Below are 22,062 nucleotides of genomic sequence, written 5' to 3'. Positions count from 1 at the left end.
GATTATAAATATGAAATTATAAAAAATAATGACAAATAAAACAACACCATGACACAAAACGTCCTCTGATAAGCGCATGGGCCACGTGGTGGTTCTTCGGAAGTTCGGGTATCCATGAACCACTCTTGCGATCAGCAACACGCTCATATCGACCAAATATTTCGGCCGATATTTCTCTTTCTGATCATATTATGCTTCATCAAAATTTAAATTTTGAGAACGAATGTTAAAGATGGGGTTAAGAGGGAGACACTAGGGAAAAGAAAGGGAAGGCAAAGATAGCAAAACAGGGACAAAACAGAAGTGGAAAGAGTGAGAGAGAAGCAGAGAGAAAGAAAGAGATATGTGGAGGAGTTGAGTTAATCTGCAAAGTGGGAAGTGAGACGAAGAGAGAGCGCGCACACTGCAGACGATTACAGCTATCGCCGTGAGAAGATAAACACATAACGAGCATATAATCGCACATGAAATTAAACGTAATTGGAGGATAGGCGCGCGATCAAGGGGCATTAAATGCAATTACTGACGTAGCACAAGCGTTGAGGCCGTCTGCCACGCTTCTTTTCCCCCTGCTAAATCGCGATGCAGCGCCAAATTACGACGCGGTTTATATAATGAAGTGCTATTAAGAAGCAGCGCACGACGCATTCCATAACACGGAACGAAGCCCCAGCGCCGCGTGTGTCTGAGGGGAATTCAGTGAAACGCTGAGCTCCAAAGAAACTGTTGATCTGTCATATTTCTCGGCACACCACACCATGGTGGCAACGGCGGTTTTTTTCCTTTTCCCTGCCTGCACCCCTTGTACATTTCGTATACAATCCTCCTCCCCCTTTATGTTTTATTGCTGAACCCTTTCACGCCCTCTTGTTCTACCATGGAACTACATGTACTAAACTATCGACTACACGTTTTTCACACGAGCTGATGAGATATCTTTCAGTGAAAAATTTCAAATGATTACAGCTTAATCTCAAACTTTTTGACATCGCTCGACAAACGAGAGCAATCAATTACTTTTCTACATTGACCAGTCAGAACTGAGCATCAGGTCATAAAAACTGATTGCTTTACTTACTTTAATGATACTGGCCTTTGCTTGGAATTATTGATAACAAGGGCATGGAGCTACATGACAAGGGTACCCTCACTTTTAGTAGATCCTCGCGTTGTCGAAAAGTGACGAGGGGACAGCGAAATAAAACGATAGCCTACACGATTAACACTTGACCGTAATGACGGCATTCCTTGAAGTCAAGATGGTCACACAACAACAATTGACGGACGCGTAAGAATCGTTTTCATCTACCAAAGACATGTGACAGGGGGTTTACTTGAGCTAAAAATCATGCAGAGAATACAGCCATGACAGCAGCAGGCTCTGAAGAATATCATTGATTGGAGCGGAATGTAGATCAAGTCGAGTGGGGGCTGGATGAAGTGAGCCCTCTACTGACCTGAATCTTATAGCAGTGACTGCAAGATCATGTTCGTGTGTACTTTACCAAAATTAGTCCGAAGTCGACAATTTGCCAACAAAACAGATTTACATTTAAATAAAATATTGATTAAACACAGTTCTGACAAAAAATATGAAAGATTTATAGGGTCTTTCAGGAGAAACCGGTGATTTTAATGATTTACTCTTCACATAGTCTAACCACATGAGCAAGCAATTTGAGAACGAATTCTATTAAGCAATTTGGATTATTGAATATAATGAAAAAACAGACAACTTTTACCGTCATACAAAAGAAAATATGACATCATGACCATTATTAAATCATTCGCCTTCACACTTGTCCTTTTCGTAATCAGCAGCATAATCATTACTGTAATATCACCGATTATATCATAACCATCAAGCCCTGACTATGTTATCAACAAAATTTGATGAAATGTCCGGAGATTAATGATATCAAAGGTAATTCTGATTATCATTCATTATCATGTTAACATCGTCATCATCATCGCCATCCAGTCCTTATTGCTATGTTCACTATCATGAGATAGCCCTAACCCTAACCCAAGTCATGATTCCAGTAGAGCTAACCATTCCAGCTTTCATTTTTGTTTATGAATACTGAAGACTGGTTCTCATCAGTAATTGTTAAAATGCCTTTTACTCTAATTTTTTATCGAGGTTTCATAGAGGTTTGTAGTATACATTATGGCACTTCAAATTGGTACAGTTAAAGAAGCATTAATAACAGTGGAACAGGAAATCCTCTGTATCTGAATTGAATAACTTCATTTCCATCAACCAAACGGCAATGAAATTGTTTATCAAAGTATATTTGTTTTGTTTGATTGTTTTTACGGGCGATCAACGGAAAGGAATATATGTGATGGCATTGAAATCAGAAATAATTATATGAAATACATGTGGCATCGAACATTGAGCATCTTTGTATTCGTTTCTATCGGTTCAGTTTGTGCACGCTAGAATGGAATGCTCCGATGAACTTGCAATCCCAGTTTTACTTCAGCACTCTTTCTTTTGTCATTAATGTAGGGTAGCCTCTTTCTAGTAGAGGTAGGCAAGCCTTCGGCGAAAGACGTGTGTTGAATATATGAATATCAAAGAAATACTTAGTTCAAATAAAATGTTCACAGTTTAATTACCTTGTTCCCTTGTGAAGAAGAAGAAGAAGAAGAAAAAATAGTGACCACTTTGCTTGCAAATCGCTTTCATCAACCCAGTTTTTATGCATATCACGAACACAGGCGATATTAACAGTATCTGTCGCACTGCTGTAAAAACGCAAATTGTTTAATAGCGTGGGGTAATAGTGCGTAATTTGTGTCGAAAAAACGACGGAGTGTTGACGTTAGGAGATACTTGCTGAGCAAGGGGGTTGACATAGCTGGTTCGTCATTGCCTTTTCCCCGTCCACGTGTCTAGCCTTGGTAGGCTAACACCCAGACTTTTAGATTTGTTCTTTCCAGTTTATCATTCAACACGGTGCATGTTCTGGGGATCAATCCAGGCTTGCAGTTTTACTTTGACGTCTCTCGCCTAATGCATGTACATGTACTTCACAAGTGTTTTTTTTTTTCTTTTTTAATATGGCGTATACCGTATGTCCCCCCCCCCCAAAAAAAAAAATAAATAAATAAATAAAAATCAACGGGACCCTCCGCAATGATAACTTTAAGAATAGTGAATCAATCCAAATAAAATTTCAGAGTATGAAACTATAACTCATTGCCCACATTTTACAGAAAACCCCATTCGATTTGCTTCAGTGGTCAAAGAGAAATGAGGAATTTTGTAGAGCATGACAGGAATCTCTTCCCTCCAAGTTCTGTCTACGGTGTTTACACATCAATGTGCAGTTCTGCGCATTCAAGTGCTAAACTTAGAAGAATCAGACTCATGACATGCTTTACCAGGCGCGGTGGAGCACCCCAATTTGCATCTCATTATCGCCCCGTTCTATTTGAATTTCCAACGGGCATCCACGGCTGCCCGAAACTGTGTGCATGAAAAAGTCAAATTTTTACCTTCTCCTTGTGCCGCTATGCGTGCCGCTAGTACACTCAAACTTCCCACACTATCTAAGTTTTAAAAAACCTTCGTTTTGATGAAAAAATTATGAAATTTGCTGCACTAGAACTTGAGATATTAAAGCGTTTTGAAAATCACCTCTCGCAAAACATGCTCTCTGTTTTTTCCGACTGGACTATGGCCGGGCTCCAATGTGTCCGAAATTGGCAACATAAGTTTATCAGGCCTCAATCCATATATGGTGAAAGTTTTCGCTTGGTTCCATCTGTACTTTTTGAGAAATCAACATGTTTCTACAGGGTTTGGAATAGAAAATTGTAGTAAGCGAAACAATTGAAAATGACGTCATTTCTTTTCCCGTAATATTGGGCATGCGTGGTACGTGAGATTCAGGATTTTGTGCTCATTGCATTGTTGGTTTGCATGTGACGCAGTCAATTTTGCTGAGTGTCGCACGGCGGTGACTGCAGCTGAGCTGCTGCCGCGCACGCTGCATGCAGCAAAGCGTTGTGTGTGCTGTGACATGCAACGCTACAGTCACGCGATTATATATACATGGGACCGACCTGTACGCTTTGCGTTCGTGTCATTTTTGACATCACCTTCTGTTTTTTCCGACACAACCATGGCCGGGAATATTACGGTATGACATTTAAAATGCAAGCAGATAAATAAATTTCAGTGTACTTTGTTCGAATGGCGCTTTGGTTCCGCAATCACACTTCGTGAATTTTAGAATGATTTTCGAGGCATATTTTTGGTAATTTTGCTCGCCAGGTTTTCGCTAAAATTTCACATTTTATCATTGTCAAATCCTTTAATATGCTATATGTGCATATTCGGACATGTTTTCAAATTCAAACTAACTAAATTTTAATCCGAAAATAGGTTTCCTTAAATTGTTATTAGCTTGAGAAGTTGTTTACTTTTTCTTAACTACGCGAGTACATGTTGTTTACTTTATGCAAATGAGGCTCGGCTGCCGATGGATTTCTGCGAGATAATTGGGGTGCTCCATCGCGCCTGTTACAACAATGCACATTTCTCTGTGACCGCTCAACCAAATTGAATGGGGTTTTCTGCAAAATAGAGCTAAGATGTTATATTTCAAGACCCTGAAGTAGCATTTGGACAGTTTAATTATATTGGGTGTTATCAATGCGAAAATCCGATTGTATTTTTTTGGGGGACATACTGTATATGCATTGGGAGAATGAAGATTGGTAAAACTAAAAGGAAAGGATTTCTGATCACAATAGTAAACATCAGACAGGTATAAAACAAGACCAAAATGAAATATTACTAGTACTACGTATATATACAACGTATAATATATATACAGATCGTAGCGGATAATTTAGATAAAAGCAAAACTATTGTTACCAATTTTTACTGAAAAAACCCCCAAAACAAGTGATCATGGAAAAATTAAGCATAACTTCGCACATGGTTTATGATAGGTATCATAAACCATGTGCGAAGTTATGCTTAATTTGCCATTGATCATTTTTTTTAATAGTAAAAATTTTTTTAATAGTAAAATAGTCAAAATATAACTTTGTATTTTCCCGTATGTATACATGATTCATCTCTATTAGTTTGTTGTATATCGTTAATCCTTCGCACTTTGTACTGTATACATGCTTATGATGGATTTTCTGATTTACCTCGTGATATGTTTTGTTGGAAAGAAAATGAGAATGAAATAAATGAATTGAATTGAATTGAATTGAATTGAATTGGTAACAATGGTGTTGTTTTTTAATCTGAATTATCCGCTACGATCTGACAATACAATAAAACCATTCTATTTCGAGGCATTCAGTGCAACAGATTTCGGAGGTGCCACCGACCGGCGCGCCGCGGCAACCTTCTGGCGACAGCATAGAGTCCGTAAACAAACAATGTGCAAAGACCTGAACAACTGAAAATGTAGAAAAAAAAAAACAAATAAACGAACAGACAGTCAAAAAAACCAAAGGAACAAATACCCACTCTTCATCTGTGAAAGATCAGCTTGATGTATTAAATTATGTTGTCAATGTTATTTATGCTTTGATAAATCGGCTCGTCATTGCAATATATCATGGTGCTAGTTACCTAAAACTAATTACCGCTCAAGAGCTCGACCTACACCACGCAAGAGGCGAGGTTTGGGAGTACGACATATCGCGGATTAGTTAGTCCATGGAGCCAAGTACGTTGGTAGCTTCATGGTTAGTCCTATCCGAGGAGGTGAAAAGAGACTCCTTCCTCGTTACCCAGCCACGATTCGAACTTCTGCCAGCCTGCGTACCAAACGGGAAAGAATGATGAAGAGGAAGAAAAAAAAAGAAAAGAAAAAAAAAAAAGAAGAAGGGTAGAACATGATTGGACTAACTTTCGAAACATTCGTGTTCACATGCTATACTTACTGTCATTTACCCCATCTGTCGATTCCTTCGTTACCAGACTAGATGCTCCGCTGGTGCTGTCTTGACTGTTAGTTCCCGTCAAAGATGCGAAGTCCGTCTTTCTTGGAGTACCAGTGATGGCCGTCTCCGCCTCAAAAGCCGTAGTCCTCGAGCCACTTATCGTTGTTTCTTGAAATCTTGAAATCTTTGGAGCACCATCTCCACTAACCGAGCTGCAGAGCTGCTTTAACTTCAGCAGAGCTTGAGACGCGTAACCTAAGTGACCAAAGTCGTTCTTACCTCTGGTGCCACTAGCCCCATTGCCAAACTTCATGGGTGTTGGCATCCCTCTCTGGAAACACACGAAGCATTTACAGTCATTAAACTGAGATCTAAAGGAATCATTGCAAACGTCCGATGCAACACGTGAGTAGCCTGTCTCTCTTGACGAAACGTTGTCAGTTGGTGTGTTTGTGATGAGATGGTTTGAGCCGTGGTGCCGTGGATAATAGAAAGGTGCAGCTTCTGCAATTCGTTGGAATCGCATGGGTAGATGGGATTCTCCGTTTGTTGTCATGGAGATATCAGGGGTGTAGGGATAAGGCACTGTTGCCTGAGTTGGGATCATGGTACACCCATACTGAGGAAGGGCGGGTTGTATCTTCGGCCGTAAGTTCAAATCCATATTAGCTCCTGACAACCTCGCAGCACCACCACCTTGGTAGCAGATCTGTTCAGAGGGAAATCGCTCATTCTTGGTAGAGTAGCGCGAGTTTGCTAGCCATTTCAAAGTTTGGGTCGCGACCAGTGGTGTCGAGGAGTCCTGCGCTTGCAGTTCTGGTCCTGACCTTAAAGGTACCTTCTGCGGTTGAGGTCCGTTCATCTGTGGTACCAGGGAGGTGGAAGGGGGCCTCCACCTCCCCGCTGGTGGTGCCTGATAGAATACTGGTTGAGGGTACTGTGTACTGTAGTCTGTGGTCTGTGCAACCTTTCTTGTGGGTGGATCCATCTCAGGGCGTGATTCCAGGAATTCATCTGATTGTCTGTCAAATTCCTCATCATCGGCGCAGTCATCCTCGTCATCGGCGAAGTCGTCCTCGTCCTCGTAGACAAGTCTGGAGTACAGCGGAATGTACATCTGGTGACTGTCATCGAACCACAAGGGTGAGAGTTCTCGAGTCTGTGAATCGCCCTGATCGTTGTTGTCATCATTGGTCTGACGATCAGGCCTCGAGGAAGACTTGGAATCCATGGTGTGATGGGTTAGGAATAGTCGACCTAAAAATATAACAGATATACAACAGCACTGCTATTAAAGGACAAGTTCACCTTCATAGACATGTGGGTTGAGTGAATGCAGCAATATTAGTAGAACACATCAGTGAAAGTTCGAGGAAAATCGGACAATCCGTTCAAAAGTTATGAATTTTTGAAGTTTCTGCTCAGTCACGGCTGGATGAAAAGACTACTATAGCTTGTGATGTCACATGTGTACAACGTTATAAAGAAAGAATAAAGAAAATTCAACATATTTCCATTTTCTCGCATAACAAAAGAACACTCGACTTCTCTCTTTCAGAAGGCAGGGGGAATAATATTACCCTTAACATACGTCAGTAACAAGTCGAAGAAATTTGCACTCAAAAAGTAAAGTTTTGTAAAATTCTCTTTTTATTTTCCTTATATCGTTGTACGCATGTGGCATCATACACTGTAGTAGTCTTCTTATCCAGCAGTGACTGCGCAGATATTTTAAAAATTCATAACTTTTGAACGGATTGTCCGATTTTCCTCAAACTTTCACTGATGTGTTCTACTAATATTGCTGCATTCTCTCAATCCTTGTGTATATGAAGATGGACTTGTCCTTTAATATGAATGAAATCTTTAAGAAATTCCCAAGGGACAACTACACCCTGTTCAAACTTAAAGGGTGTGTACAGTTCTGGTTGAGGTGAGGATTTAGCTTTTAACGTTTTGCGAGATATTCAGAAACCACTCTATGGAATGTCAAAGAGCATGCAATTCTAAGGGGTATCAACAGTTAATTTGATGAAAATCGGTTTTGAAATGGCTGAGATATCCAAAAACAAGGTGAAACAAAGATATCCTAATAAAAGGCGTGGCCTGTCGCCTTTTATTATTATCACTTTTTTGGATATCTCAGCCATTTGAAAACCAATTTTCATCAAATAAATGTTGAATCCTTCTTAAAATTACATGCTCATTGATATTTCACAAGAGGTTTCTCATTATCTCTCTTAGGAATGTAATAAACCTGAATCCTCACCTTAACCAGTACTGTACAGTCCCTTTAACTTAAACGAACAGAGTTAAAATCATAATTATGATTCATCAAATAGAATTTGTAATTCTAATTTCAGTTAGTTTTCTATGCTTTCACCATGTTCACAAAACAGTGTGTTTAATTACTGTATCTAGCTAGTCGGATCGCAACCACCTTGGCAGATGTTATGATGTTCTTGCGTCATTGTCATTAACTGGGCCATCCACCCTGCGAATGAAGTGTTCTTTCAGCTATACACATTGTTGTCATAGCAACCATTATTAATCATATGGAACATTCTCTCAATTACCACTTATACGCGCAACTCGACAGTCATTATCAATACTCACAGCCAACATAAATCTCGTTATCACCACTACATATCAAAAAGATCGTCATCGGAACATCCTCATCACAACCATAAATATCACAAAAGAAATGATCATCGTTCAGTGATCAGGTGATATGACTGTGAGCATCGAGATGTCATCGATATCGAATCACAGGCATTCCTCATATATTCATGCATAACATACTCACGTAATCGTGGCGTGGGTCATTTACGAAGCCTGCCAGAGAATAGGGCAAAGGGGGCTAGCTGACTTGATGAAGGAGCTCTAGCCTTGGCCAGCTTGGCTTGATCAGAGGTCTTGATATTCGGAGGACACAGGTTTGATAGTCAAACCGTTTCAAACCGTTCAAGCAACATTCGGTGTTCATGACAATGTAAGCTGCAGTCTGATGATATCTGTACGACACCACGCGTTCTCTTGAATTTATTGTCTGCTACTTCGCTCCGATCAAAATTGTCGTACTCAACAAGTGTTTTATTCAGGTTAGCAACTTATACCAGTGTGGTATCATGTATTGGTCTGCAATTAGACCAGGGAGGTGGAAGTTTCACCTCCCTGATTAGACCAAGCGTGGTGGTTGTGGTGGTGCTTGGTGGTGGTGAGATGAGATATGAGAGACTTCTGGGTCTGGGAAAGGAATTCACACTATCACTTTGGGGGTCAAGCCCCCTCGACCTCTGAAGCAAACTCATTACGTAATATGGCATGAAAATCTTCCCGCTATCAGGCATTGCTATAGTCTCGTTTGAAAAACCGCGTGATACCGATGATTTTGAAACAGTCATGCTCCAGATGTTTCGTCTTGGTAGGGCTCGTATGACATGAATTTTATCACTAAAATGCAGGAGAACAATATTCATCCAACAAATTAGATGCTATTATAGGTAAAAAATATATCATGAAGCCAACCATCATTTTCTATGTAAAACATATTAGACATGAGTTCTTTCATTAGGAACAAATAAAAATATGCTAAAGATATTCAAACATAGGGATGATGAAGGAAAAAAGTTCTTATGTGTTCTGTGCTGTTAATGATTTTGTTGCTGATGTTTTAAAGGAATACGGTTGTGTGGAGGTGGTGATCACGGGAAATAATAGGTCTATTACAACTCTCAAATATAGCGCTTACAGGATGTTGAAGGTGCAATTTTAGGCTATATATTTAGGTTGGCTACAAGAACCAGAGTAAGGTCAATCAAACTAAATAAATAGGAGACTCTTCTTCATCGCAATCGGATATGACCCGAAAGAGTTATGATTTGAAGGTTCTCCACGTTTTCCCTGGACAGTGCATGACACTGATCACGTATGGAACTTTGACGAGATGACGATGATAACACGAATTTGACAAATCAATGTTATCAAGAGCCTACAAAACTTGTCCTTTCTGTTGCCACATTAATACAACAAAGCGATCCAAAAGGATTGACACTTTTTGTTTGATTTCCTGTCAAAATGAAATATAATGAGAGACTCACCTTTGTTGGAACACTGATAAAAAAAAACCCAGCTTAGATTCATAACATTTTATATTCTACGTCATAAAAAATATGTGATGCAACTTGTGATATTCTGTTTGTTTGAGGTACTCGCCTAGCACCGCTTTGGTTTGGTTTAACCCTATATAGGCCTACTTAAAAAAAAAAATCAGCATGAGCACTGAATGGAACTGCATTTCCTGGGAACTCCATACGAGATTTCGCTGCATAGCCGGTTGATGCCTCTGAAGTATTGATTAAATAACATTGTGATGGTGAGCACACACACACACACACTCACACACACTCACTCACACACACACACACAAATAAACGAGTGTGATCACAGCCAGTGTGTATAATCGAAAATTACATAGAAAGCCATTCCGCGGTCAAGTTGAATCTGTTCCTCTTCTTCATCGTTATCGTCTTTTTATGGTACTGTGTACTATCAGTCGTTATCATTTCTTACTGCGCCTCAGGACATGAACCCCTTGAAGGCATCATTTACCATTTGCAGATGATACAAACCCAACATTAGTGCTTCAAAATAGATCTAAAATGTGAGTTAGGGATAGAACAACCAATGTAAAAATGTTAATCAGTATAATCAATGTTAAGTATTGTTAAATAAACAAATATGAGCAATAGTTCTAAACAATAAAACAGTTTCTAGAGTAAACTGTCTACAGTTATGATTTATTGAGAAAAAGTGATATCTCTTTATATTTTAAGCTTTATTGCAAAATCTTAATATACGGTAGGATCAGTTCTCCCTTGTAGGATGTTTTATGATACAACTGACCTACACATATGCATGCAAATGTGATAACTCGGCTCCCTATGAAACAGTACCTTTAGCGAAGCGCACTCTCGTTTTCATTGTCGTATTCTGGGGCTGGATGCTCTAGACTAGTGAGTTTGAGGTAGGGAATACCAGGAAGTTTTCTGTTACCCCCAGCAGGGAGGTGGAAGAAAGATGGAGTGTGCTCTTCTGAGTTTCCTTTGAAGTCATGCGTGGCCCCGACAGCGTTTTTTTCCCCCTCCCGTAATCCCATTACTCACGCTCGGCGCACTGCAAGTCGTAAATCTTGTGGCGGAAATCACGACGCGAAATGCATTGTGGTCGGGGAATAAAATGGCGTCCTACGGTGTAAGCACAGAACTCATACTCATAGAGTGTATTCTGTAAAGCAGTGGTGTAAGCAGTGGTGGTGGTTCTGGCGATCGTGATTTTGACGGAGACGAGTTTGTTGAGGAGGAATTGCTTTTAGCAAATTCAAAATCACATTGACACAGCAACTTAACGAAATTTGATTTGCAATTGAAACTGAAACTCAGAAAGTTAGTTGTACTTGGAAATTGGAGGCCAAGGCAAGGGCAAGGCTCAGGAGAGTGAGGCGAAACACTGTATACTAAGCTCTGTTTTTCCCCCTAAAATATACTTACAGCATCATACATCTAGGCTTTTATAGATATCATCTTTAATTCTCTACGGAAAATTATTATAATCAAGGCTGATATGTCTAATTTACACTTTTTAACACTCGACTTTCCATTCCAATATGCATTTACTAGTAACTCAAATTCACCGAAACAACGGCAACGAACGCTGTCCCGACGCCTACGCGGCGGCCCTACAACAACCCGACGAGTACGCTGAAAAGCCCCAGCTCGCTCGGGTGCAGACGAAAAAAAAACCGCCTCGGTCTCTATGAAGCACTACTTTTACACTCGAACTGTTTGAAAACACGCCCGAACACGCTCATGTAACTTATATCATTTTGAAGATCAAGGTCAGGCCTACCTCTCTAACTATAAAAAAATTGCGGAAATGTGCGGGATTTCTCATAATTGATACAGAAACAATATGATGACATCTCTAGCGCACAAAACTTACTGCCCAGTAACTCCGTTGTTTGTGTACCGATTTCGCTGGTTCAAACGGCAATCTCCTCAGCACAGTCTGCTGAACCAGCGAAAGGTATAGACATACCACGCTACCCAATTCTTGAGCCATAAGTTGTAGCTTTCGAAGGGGGACGTCTTTAGACTGCCAAAATTTTGAATATGACGTCATATTGTCGGTGCCACGCATCGCTTCAAAGCCCGATTTTTACGAGCGTGTGTTTATGGAAGGCCTGGAAAGGAGATCATGTTGCGTCACTCTAGTGCGCCGGAGGGTGATGGGTGGACCGATAAGGCCAGATTTTGACATATTTATCACAGAATGAGGGTTGGATTTCAAGACGTTAATCGGTGTAAGACCACTTGATTTTTTCTCTGAGGGAAGCTCTCAGAGTGCCATCTCCATCTTTCTTTCACCTCCCTGATTAGACCAAGCGTGGTGGTTGTGGTGGTGCTTGGTGGTGGTGAGATGAGATATGAGAGACTTCTGGGTCTGGGAAAGGAATTCACACTATCACTTTGGGGGTCAAGCCCCCTCGACCTCTGAAGCAAACTCATTACGTAATATGGCATGAAAATCTTCCCGCTATCAGGCATTGCTATAGTCTCGTTTGAAAAACCGCGTGATACCGATGATTTTGAAACAGTCATGCTCCAGATGTTTCGTCTTGGTAGGGCTCGTATGACATGAATTTTATCACTAAAATGCAGGAGAACAATATTCATCCAACAAATTAGATGCTATTATAGGTAAAAAATATATCATGAAGCCAACCATCATTTTCTATGTAAAACATATTAGACATGAGTTCTTTCATTAGGAACAAATAAAAATATGCTAAAGATATTCAAACATAGGGATGATGAAGGAAAAAAGTTCTTATGTGTTCTGTGCTGTTAATGATTTTGTTGCTGATGTTTTAAAGGAATACGGTTGTGTGGAGGTGGTGATCACGGGAAATAATAGGTCTATTACAACTCTCAAATATAGCGCTTACAGGATGTTGAAGGTGCAATTTTAGGCTATATATTTAGGTTGGCTACAAGAACCAGAGTAAGGTCAATCAAACTAAATAAATAGGAGACTCTTCTTCATCGCAATCGGATATGACCCGAAAGAGTTATGATTTGAAGGTTCTCCACGTTTTCCCTGGACAGTGCATGACACTGATCACGTATGGAACTTTGACGAGATGACGATGATAACACGAATTTGACAAATCAATGTTATCAAGAGCCTACAAAACTTGTCCTTTCTGTTGCCACATTAATACAACAAAGCGATCCAAAAGGATTGACACTTTTTGTTTGATTTCCTGTCAAAATGAAATATAATGAGAGACTCACCTTTGTTGGAACACTGATAAAAAAAAACCCAGCTTAGATTCATAACATTTTATATTCTACGTCATAAAAAATATGTGATGCAACTTGTGATATTCTGTTTGTTTGAGGTACTCGCCTAGCACCGCTTTGGTTTGGTTTAACCCTATATAGGCCTACTTAAAAAAAAAAATCAGCATGAGCACTGAATGGAACTGCATTTCCTGGGAACTCCATACGAGATTTCGCTGCATAGCCGGTTGATGCCTCTGAAGTATTGATTAAATAACATTGTGATGGTGAGCACACACACACACACACTCACACACACTCACTCACACACACACACACAAATAAACGAGTGTGATCACAGCCAGTGTGTATAATCGAAAATTACATAGAAAGCCATTCCGCGGTCAAGTTGAATCTGTTCCTCTTCTTCATCGTTATCGTCTTTTTATGGTACTGTGTACTATCAGTCGTTATCATTTCTTACTGCGCCTCAGGACATGAACCCCTTGAAGGCATCATTTACCATTTGCAGATGATACAAACCCAACATTAGTGCTTCAAAATAGATCTAAAATGTGAGTTAGGGATAGAAACAACCAATGTAAAAATGTTAATCAGTATAATCAATGTTAAGTATTGTTAAATAAACAAATATGAGCAATAGTTCTAAACAATAAAACAGTTTCTAGAGTAAACTGTCTACAGTTATGATTTATTGAGAAAAAGTGATATCTCTTTATATTTTAAGCTTTATTGCAAAATCTTAATATACGGTAGGATCAGTTCTCCCTTGTAGGATGTTTTATGATACAACTGACCTACACATATGCATGCAAATGTGATAACTCGGCTCCCTATGAAACAGTACCTTTAGCGAAGCGCACTCTCGTTTTCATTGTCGTATTCTGGGGCTGGATGCTCTAGACTAGTGAGTTTGAGGTAGGGAATACCAGGAAGTTTTCTGTTACCCCCAGGCAGCAGGATTTTGTGGAAGTAGCCCAGAAACAATAAACAAACCACGGACCCCGCAGTTCGATCGCAAATTCTCTTTTCGATTTCTTGTGTGCATTCCAACATGCATCTTTTGCAGATCTATGAGATGGACCAATGTATTGGATAGACACACACACAAAAAAAAAAACAACAACAGGTGATTAGAAATAAGTTTCGAGACATTACATACCCTTCCATTTTAAGCGCCTGTGGTACCACGTACCATGGACCTATGTAGGTCCATGCACGTACTGACGCAGAACAGCCGTGCTTTTTTGTCTTTTCGTCTTTTCCTCCTTCTATTTTTGCTATGATATTGATAATGATATGACAACATTATTTAAAGGGATCAATTGGTTGAGACCTAAATTCTCTTTTCTAACATTTTTTTTTTTTGGGGGGGGGGGAGGGAGGATGATGAAGAACTTCTTCTGACATATGAAAGAGCTTATAATTCCAAGAGAAATTCAACATTTATTTGATGAAAATTGGTTTTGAAATGGCTAAGATATCCAAAAACAGAGCAATTGTAATAAAAGGTGGGGTTTGACTTTATTTTTGGATGTCTCAGCCATTCCAAAACTGATTTCCATCAAATAAATTTTGAATTCCTCTTAGAATGTCATGCGCTGTACTATTTCATAAGTGATTTCTTGGTATCTCGCAAAAAGTTAAAAGCCTAATCGTCATCTCAACCAATACCAATACCTTTAAAGGGATGATATGGTATTGCACTCACTCACCCCTTAAACTTCAATTATTACTAGATGAACCTAATCGTTATCTCTAAGTATGTAAAGAAGTGTTTTGATTTGAAGCGATTTTTCATGCATTTACGAATAGCGGAGCAAAATTTTCACATATATTTACTAAACATGTTCCACTTTCTTTTAACAACTGAAGTGCTACTGCTGTAGATTGTGACAGAGAGAGATTATGTTGGAGTATATGATGAGATTATGTTGAAATATCACAGCTTGGTAGGTACATAGGCTTAGTATTAGTAAGGTATTTAGATAAATCAGGCAGGTGAACTCACCTCTCTGGATAGAGACAATGGACAGAGGAAGAGAGAGAGAGAGGGGGGGGGGATGCACAAATAAAGTGAAACTGATGGAAGTCGGGAGGGGTAGAATGTCCGATGTAAACTGACCGTCTGCGTAAATAGCCGAAGGGACGGAAGGAAACTGTCCTGCTGTGGCGGTTTAATTAATCCGACGTAAACGAATAAGCGGCAACGCGCGCGCGCGTCAAGCCGTCGGAAGTGGCACCGAGGCGTCTGCGGGATTCTTGGACGACCGCCGTGGGGTCATGCACAATTCTTGTCACGATTTCAGGCGGCGACTGAGATTAAGAAAAAAAGAAAGAACACAACAAAACGTTCGATTCTGAGTAGGCCTACTATAACGACAAGAACACAATACCCATTTGTTACTCTATCACAATGATAACGACATGCAATAATAGGAAGATGTATAACAGAGAGATTGATCTCTCTTAAAGGGAAGGTAAACCCAAAGAGCAATGTGGGGAGTGAAAGCAGCAACATTAGTAGAACACATCAGTGAAAGTTTGAGAAAAATCGGACAATCGATGCAAAAGTTATGAATTTTTTAAGTTTTGGTGTTGGAACCGCTGGATGAGGAGACTACTAGAGGATATGACGTATGAGTGGACAACAATACAAAGAAAATATAAAGGATATTCAACAAAAATTCACTTTTCTAGAATTATGAAAGAGCAGTGGACCAACCGCTTTCAGAAAGCAGGGGGAATAATTGCTACCCTTAACATATGTCAATATCAAGTTGATGGAATTTGTAATTTTCATGAAAAATGGATTTTTTTAGTATTTTCTTTATATTTTCTTGATATTGTAGTCCACTCATACGTCATAACCTCTAGTAGTCTCCTCATCCAGCGGTTCCAACACTAAAACTTTAAAAATTCATAACTTTTGAATCAATGGTCCGATTTTCTTCAAACTTTCACTGATGTGTTCTACTAATGTTGCTGCTTTCACTCAATCCACATTGTTCTTGGGGTTTATCTTCCCTTTAAGTGAGTAAAGCCCTGTCATTTTTAAGTACGTCCATCATTAGAGCAAAGTAAAAACCTTGACTATGATTCCCCACTTTTTCCAAAAGAAACATTCTTGAAGTTATGATAAGAACATCCCTTATTATCTCACTGATTTTCTTTTGTTAGCAGCTTAACCACAAATATGTCAAATCAATAAGGATGGAGGTAACGTTTTGCGACCAAACTCTTCATACACACACACACACACACACACACACACACACACACACACACACACACACACACACAAATAAACACCTATAGGCCTATATATATATATATATATATATATATATATATATATACAAGTGCAATAGAAATCGTGAAATCGTGTTTATACATTCTGTATAAACACAATATATATGCGTAATATATATATATATATATATATATATATATATATATATATATATATATATATATATATAATATTCACTTTGGATATCGGCTATCTTCGTACAGAGTGTTCAATGTCCGGATGGCAGAGCATGTTATTCAAATTCAATTCAAATTTAAACTTTATTCCCCCCCCCTTTTTTTAACAGAATGTACAAGAAACGATAATATGATAAATTTGACATGCGAGTCGTTGATAATAACACATAGCCAGACAGGGATAACAACATGTTCGTGTCTACATGTTCAGCACAAAAAGAAACATACGATATCAACGTTCCTCTCGTGATAATAGCGTTTGCACAAGAAGATAACTAAAGGTCCATCAGTGCTTTACCATTGCTACTCCGAGTTCCACGCACCGCTTGGGATGCAATCATCAGGCAATTGCCTGATTTATTATATTTATTTGTGTGTGTGTGTGTGTGTGTGTGTGTGTGTGTGTGTATTGTACATGGGCCGTGGTGACCGAGATGTCGACGTGATCGAGATTATCAACTACACTTTTTAGTCCCCTATCAAATCGACTTCGGGCAGCACATTAGAGGTACAAATTTCAAAACGTTCCAGTCTATCTCAAGCCATTTCTCTAACTTTCTTGCTAGCTCAATACTATAAGAGATTCAGTAATTGCATTATCACAATTATCACTTCCAGGTCATTGCAAATTTTTGCGAGGTTTGTTTTACTCTTGGTTTTAATTCTAATTTCAATTTCAATTTCAATTTCAATTCCTTTTCATATTTCTCGGTGAAAAAATACATCAAATACATTGTATATCAAATGAAATAATACATGGTGCATGGATACATGATACAAAATAAAATAATACATAAGACTGACTTTTCCAGCGTTTGCGAAGACGGGCAAGATTCAGCCAATACACCTTGAAAGGATCCACTGCAATCGTGTCGTGTTTTTTAAGAGAACCCTTTTGTATCCAGAGTGTACGTCCTTGAAATTTGATGGAAGTTACGACCATGACAGTTCCATTGAAACCGCCTCCTAAATGATGGCACAAACAATCTACTTTTACGACAAGTTATCGTGAGTAAAAAATATTGCTCCTCTTCTTGCACGGACCTACTAAGTTGTTTAAACTCTCGCCGCAGATGGCGCTCTGTCTTCAACATACCATCGAGACAACCAGCAACACTGACCAGGAAATGGCTAAAGATTCCTGAAGCACTGCAGTTTTTTTTCTACTTTGTTGTTTAACATTAGAAGAGGGTAGGTCGGAGGGGCAATATGAAATACGATAAATGGGGGAAATACGATTTAAAACTGCTAAGCGATAGGCAGGAGAATGCTAAAAAGACAGGGAAACGATCACTTTAAAGAACCCTGAAGTAAATCATGAGGTAGTTGAGCAAGAACAACAACAACAGTGTTAATAATCATGATGATGATTATGATGATGATGATGATAATAATAACGATGATAATAATAAGAATATTGTTATTATTATCATTATTATTGTTATTATTATTATTGTTGTTATCATTATTATTATTATCATTATTATTATTATTATTATTATTATTATTATTATTATTATTATTTTTATTATTATCATTTTCATAGAAAGAATAATAACTTCAGCCTACCAGAGGCTCCTGCGGTATATACTCTGGCGTTGCTAGTTACCTGTTTACATAATTATACACAAGAGAACGAGGATATCGGTGAAGGCATTTAAACTGTTGCAATCACCATGGAGACTTCACACTATGAAAACGAGGACGCTTTTTTAACTGTGTTCTGTCAATGACAAATTAGCGACTCAAGTTGAGCTTGTTTTCATGCCAGTCGTGTCTGCAACGGTTTTTCAATTGCAACTCATTTTGAGGCTGAACACTCTTTCTGTTAAATAAATAGGGTCTGTAATCATTATTTTTGTTCAGATGTAGATTTAGAAATATGTTCAACCTTTGAATAATGAAACCGTAGTGTCCCTTACCAGACCAAGACTGAAGTATACAAGGCAAGTTAGTCATGAAACATGAAAAAAAAAAAACCAAAAAAAAAAACCATTGAGTCCTTCGATCATTTGATGCTTTTATTTTGTTTGTCGTATATCCTTTTTGCAAACGTCACGAAATTTTACATGGTTGAAGAATTGTTTTTCCAACATTGTGAGTATAACATGAAGACAGCGTTTGTGGATAGACAAAATTTAAACTTTCTTTATAACACCTATATTCTTTGAATAACGTGACATAATATGTCATGTGACATATCAATGTGTATGTTCCAGGTAAGTTTATTGTCGAGATTCAAACCCAGGAATTTGATAGAAGGGACTTCCTCTTTGATTGTGTCATCTAGAAAAATATTTCTTGGTTGATTTTCCAGGGAATTACTAAAAAGCATGCATTTTTTTTTGTGTATATCCATTGACAATAGCTCTTATCCACTGAATAAATTTCAGCAGGTCAGTATTTAAGGTATCAATCAGTACATCAGGATCAGAATCAAATAAGAACACGTTAGTATCATCCGCAAATGATAAAAAAGAAAGGATGCTTAATGAATTTGACAGATCATTAACATAAAGAACAAATAAAAGGGGTCCAAGGACTATTCCTTGAGGAGCAGCACAGTTATCATTTTGCATGGTGCAATGAAATTGATCTAGGCCTATAACTTTTGAGACTTTATCAAGGAAGGTAAGGCTTGCATTATGAGATGTGTTGTGTTTTTGGCAAAAGCCAAATTGATAATCAGAAATGATTTTATGAATATCCCGAAATATCAAAAGCCTGGTATAAACAACTTTTTTCTAATAGTTTCGAAACAGAAGATAGCAAGGGTATATTGGTCTACAATGCAAACATTTAAATTTCCTTTCTTTTTTGTGGACAGGAATTACCTTGGAAACTTTTATAACTTCAGGGGCGACACCATTACTTATGGATAAATTAAACACAAGTACTACAGCGCATCAACAATAAATAATCCATAATACTGTTTAAAAGAACATTATAAGTGCCGTCATGTCCGGCGCTCCTTTATATTTTTCAAATTATGAACTATATCTTATCGTTCAGTTTTGTGCGAAGGAACAAAAAACAAAGAGTTGGGATTAGGGGCTTTTAAAATGAAAAAACCCAACTTTTTATAGAAATAGACAAAGAAATTTCAAAACCCGGGTTCACTATGTCTTGATAGGTCTCTGCAGTAATTTGATTGAGATCCGTATTACTATTTTAAAGCATATTTACTGAAAATGTGAAGATACCTACTGACTCTTCCCTTTATATTGAATTAACTTTAAAACATTATATCATATTGTGCGACACTGGAATTCCCACATGTCAGCAGGGTTGCAGCGACGATGTCACGTATAGGAAAGGCGCGTTGTGGTGGGGATTCCCCGCGCTGTCAAGTTCGAAAGTGCGAAGGGAGACTATGGAACGCTATATGTTGCAAAAACTTGAAAACCCCTGATCAGAGGTGCTGAGCTACTTGTTAGGGGACTTTACTCTGCGCAAACTACTTAATCTCTGCACTCACATCCCTAACCACTGGTTCGAAGTTTTCTCAATGCATAAGCAAAGAAAAAAAAAAATCTTATCAGGGATTTTTGTTTTGTTTTTGTTTGCTTGTTTGTTTTCAAATCCCTGAACTAGCTTCTCTTTGAGAAAAACAGCTGCATACCAAGTACACAAAACACAGGCTGTCACTTATATGGTTATAGCCTTTGCGTAGGCGCAAATATTACTACACGCGTATTTGCGTGACTTTAATTCGGTTTAAATCAACACAAATAATTATAATCCACAACATATATACTGTGGTTTGTTTTGATATAGCTCCGTGTGCTTCTTTTGTTTTGTTTGTTTTGTTTTGTTTTGTTTTTAACAAGGGTGCCAACGGATGAGTAAATTGGGCCTACTTATTACATTACCGACATACCCTATTTTTTCATGTGTGATTCCCTTAGTTACTCCCGTCTCTACCTGACATTCCAAAAACGCTATTCGCAGTTGCTTTATAATTGTTCTCTCCAAAAGAACATGCGGTCAATCGCTTGAATAATTCAAAACAGAACAAAACAAAACAAAATAAGCTAACAACAAAAAAGTAAAAAAAAATGAGGGGTCTAAGATTGCGGAAATATTTTCCCATAAAACAGATTTAATCATGTTACCGGTAAACATGCTCTACTCGAAAGATTACTCCGGGGGAAAGCAAATTAGACAATTTCTTTTATGTGAGGTCTGAAACCTGATGATGATGAATGAATGATTTGAATGAAATTAATGATTTTCCCTCGGTACCGATCATTGGAAAGGTAAACGTCATTTGAGTTTTTAATGCTTCCAAAAACTATAATACGCTAACTTCGATATCTGGAGTATTACCCAGATCTGCGGGAACAAACGAAAGTGACAAGCTGAAGAGAAAGGTTAACCTATAAAATGAAGAAGATGTATGATATAAACAGGAATGAAGAAATCATATCATAACAAATCAAATATATTGCAGTGTCTATGAACAGTTTGCCTGAAGACTACTACGCCTATTATCCCCAGGATATACCCTCATACCATGTACTGATGCCGACCGATGTGTTGGCTCAGTAAGTAGAGTGGCTGCCTCACAATCGGGAGGTCGTGGGTTCGAACCCCGGCCGCGTCATACCAAAAGACGTTAAAAGATGGGAGTTGCTGCTATAACCTTGTTTGCCGTTCAACAGTTGAAAAGGTTAGAGCAACGTCGATCTGGCGCTTCTCAGTGGCTGCCGGGCCCACGATCAATTGGGCAAAAAAGAATTTCCATTTTCGGACAATAAAATTTGGAATTTATATCCAAAACAATTATCATTATTATTATTATTATTATTATTATTATTATTATTATTATTATTATCATTATTATTATTATTACTATATAGACTATGTACAACGTAACTGTTTGCAAGAATCCTGACTGTCCATATTTTGTGTACCCGGGATGAAATGCATAAGCACCGCTATGGCAGCTTTTGTGATTTTTGAGGTCTCTGCAAGAGGAACTTAATGTGTGCGTGCGCAGATCGATCTCATACCTGTAAATAATCTCCAATTGAGACGCTGAAAAATTGAAAATAAATCCCTAAAAAATACATGAAAGATTCAGCTGTCTCCTTGTCGATTTCCAAGTAAAACAACTTGTTTCGATTCCATCATTAGATTGGCAAAGGCCTTTTTTTTTCTGTTCAATCCCGGCAAAAGGGTCTTTAACATTAGGATTCGTGCTATTTCACTGAGAAATTTCCAACGTTTAGTGCACCTACACATCAACAAATACAGTCACTATTTAAAGATGAGAACTTCT

The sequence above is a fragment of the Diadema setosum genome, chromosome 12 (assembly GCF_964275005.1).
Source record: "Diadema setosum chromosome 12, eeDiaSeto1, whole genome shotgun sequence".
NCBI lineage: Eukaryota > Metazoa > Echinodermata > Echinoidea > Diadematoida > Diadematidae > Diadema > Diadema setosum.
This window is presented reverse-complemented; position numbering follows the sequence as displayed.